A 2,923-nucleotide genomic window follows, 5' to 3' on the forward strand; every position below is an offset into this window, starting at 1 on the left:
ATACTACATCAAATAATTTATTTTTTTTAACGTTTATTTATTTATTTTCAGAGAGATAAACAAGAGAGCAAGAATAGGAGAGGAGCAGAGAAACAGGGAGAGAATCCTAGGCAGATTCTGCACTGCCAGCTGGGGAGTCCAACACAGGGCTCAATCATGACCTGAGCTGAAATCAAGAGTCTGACGCTTAACCAACTGAGCTATCCAGGAGCCCAAATTTTTTTTTTTTTTTAATTTTTTTTTCAGCGTTTATTTATTTTTGGGACAGAGAGAGACAGAGCATGAACGGGGGAGGGGCAGAGAGAGAGGGAGACACAAAATCGGAAACAGGCTCCAGGCTCTGAGCCATCAGCCCAGAGCCCGACGTGGGGCTCGAACTCACGGACCACGAGATCGTGACCTGGCTGAAGTCAGACGCTTAACCAACTGCGCCACCCAGGCGCCCCCAGGAGCCCAAATTTTTTAACTCATAACTCGTACAATAAAACTAGGCTATATCTATATCAAGTTATTTAAGAGTAGTTAGAAAAAGAAAGTTAATGGTTGAGAGGTGAGTGGGGGGGTAAGTAAAATAAATGGATTAAAAGACACAAACTTCTAGTTATAAATCAAGGAGGTGAAAAATGCAGCATATGGAATACAATCAATAATACTGTAATAACATTGCTTGGTGACAGATGGAGACTATACTTATCATGGTGAGCAATGAGTAATGTATTAAATTGTTGAATATATATATATATATACACACATACACACCTGAAACTAATACTTCAATTAAAAAAAAAAGGTTAAAGATTCAATGAACAGAAATTGCATCCTGTTTCCAAATACTACACAGGTAGTGTAAGATGAAGGTGGTGATTATTATACTAAAAAAAACACAACACTTTACACTTATATAGTATCTTTTAAACTTCCTCTGAAGGACCTAAAAAATAAAGAACTGTATGATGCAATCAGTTAAAAATATAAATTCTAGGGGCACCTGGCTGGCTCAGCCGGTGGAGCAAAACACTCTTGCTCAGGGTTGTAAGTTTAAGCTTCATGTTGGGTGTAGAGAGTACTTAAAAATAAAATCGAAAGAAAGAGAAAAGAAAAAAGAGAAGAGAAGAGAAGAGAAGAGAAGAGAAGAGAAGAGAAGAGAAGAGAAGAGAAGGGAAAAAAGAAAAGAGAAAAAATACACGTAAATTCTAGAGTCAGATGTGAGTTTGAAACCTGACTTTTCCTCAACTATGTGATGCTTGGCATGTTAACATCCCCCAAAGCTTCAGTTTCCTTATCTCTTAAGCAAGGATATCATCACTACCTTCATTACAAGTTTATGAAGATAAAATCTAGGAAGGCCACTAAGCATAACATGGCATATAAGTAAGCATCCAATAAATGTTAACTACTATTATAGTCTAATCCCATATAGTAAGCACAAAGAGCAAGTTCTTTTTTTTTTTCTTCTCCCCTTATTTTCCGAATTTCATATGGTACAAAAGGTATTACATACTTGAACGTATTCAAATAGAAGGTTCTTTCCATTCTTTGGGCCAACCTTCCTTCAGAGGCAAAAGAGAGGTTTTTCTAATGGGCTATATTGACAGCCACAACTTTAAACGACAAAAAATGATATAAAATAAAAGGAGGGGCACCTGGCTGGAGCAATTGGTGAAGCATGTGACACATGATTTCCAGGTTGTAAATCGAGCCTCACGTTGAGCTTGAGATTACTTTAAAAAAAAAGAAAGAAAGAAAGAAAAGAGGAGAAAGAAAGAAAAGAAAGGAAGAGAGAAACAGAAAGAAAATAGGTGGCAATATACAGAATTAAAGAAATCATAAATTCTTCACAAGTTAAGGATGAAATCATTGCTGCTGGTTGATATGGCATACATAGCTACCATACACACACACACAGTAGACATTTCTTGTAGGTAGAATCAGGACCTAAAACCCAGAACAATACCAATTACTTAGGAAAAATATTAATAATGAAATGGTGGGTAAAGTATACTAAGACTTAAGACAACTAATGATTTTCAATGAAAATGTGAAAGTTTCCTAACCACCAAAAAAAAAAAACCCAAAATAATTTCAATTGATCACCACCTTGTCAAAACCAACTATCATCTATCTACTCCTATGGATGTTTCCTTAGGCTCTCTAGCAAAAAATAAACATATTAAGAGAATCCCAGATGGTTGTCCCCCAGGACACCCCTCCCCCCAAAAAACTACCCATAATGAATCTCAATTAAGGGGAATTATATATATATATACACACACACACACACACACACACACACACATATATATATACACACACACACATATATATATGTATCTAGCTGATAAATATGGAACCTTTTTTTTTCCCTATGTCAGATGGGCAATGTGCCAAGGTCGTAACAAGGTTTAAGGGAGGCACATATCACACAACAACATGAACACCCAATCATCACACTTATGAACTACAAGAGGATCAGAAACCTAACTTTTTTAAAATATACAACTGGAGAGGTAAGTTTTAGCTAACAAATTATAATTTTTGTTCAGATAACATAACAGCAGCAATTTGTAATGATTTATAAACACTGCTTTTATTAGTATATAAATACAAGACCTACACTAAATTGGTAGTTCAAGAGTACAAAATTTTAGGCAGCTATTATCTGCCCATGGGCCCCATCCTCATGCTTTACTAACACATTTTTGCACCAAAAAAAAAAAAAATACACAATTTTAACTGACCATATTTCAACGGTTTAATAGAAATTAGGGGCGCCTGGGTGGCTCAGTTGGTTAAGCGGCCGACTTCACCTCAGGTCATGATCTCGCACTCCGTGAGTTCGAGCCCCGCGTCGGGCTCTGTGCTGACAGCTCACAGCCTGGAGCCTGTTTCAGATTCTGTGTCTCCCTCTCTCTGACCCTCCCCC

At 37.0% G+C, this 2,923-nt stretch overlaps 1 non-coding gene across 1 annotated transcript; it reads right to left on the minus strand.

The window, feature by feature from the left end:
* Window positions 1–2,366: 2,366 nt before the first annotated feature.
* Window positions 2,367–2,470, minus strand: LOC121034273 (small nucleolar RNA U13). The gene has a single exon (XR_005792353.1). It is a non-coding gene; the product is annotated as a small nucleolar RNA U13 (small nucleolar RNA).
* Window positions 2,471–2,923: the final 453 nt, after the last annotated feature.

This window comes from Herpailurus yagouaroundi, unplaced genomic scaffold (genome assembly GCF_014898765.1).
Source record: "Herpailurus yagouaroundi ecotype Mexico unplaced genomic scaffold, PumYag 159, whole genome shotgun sequence".
In the NCBI taxonomy this organism is placed as follows: Eukaryota; Metazoa; Chordata; class Mammalia; order Carnivora; family Felidae; genus Herpailurus; species Herpailurus yagouaroundi.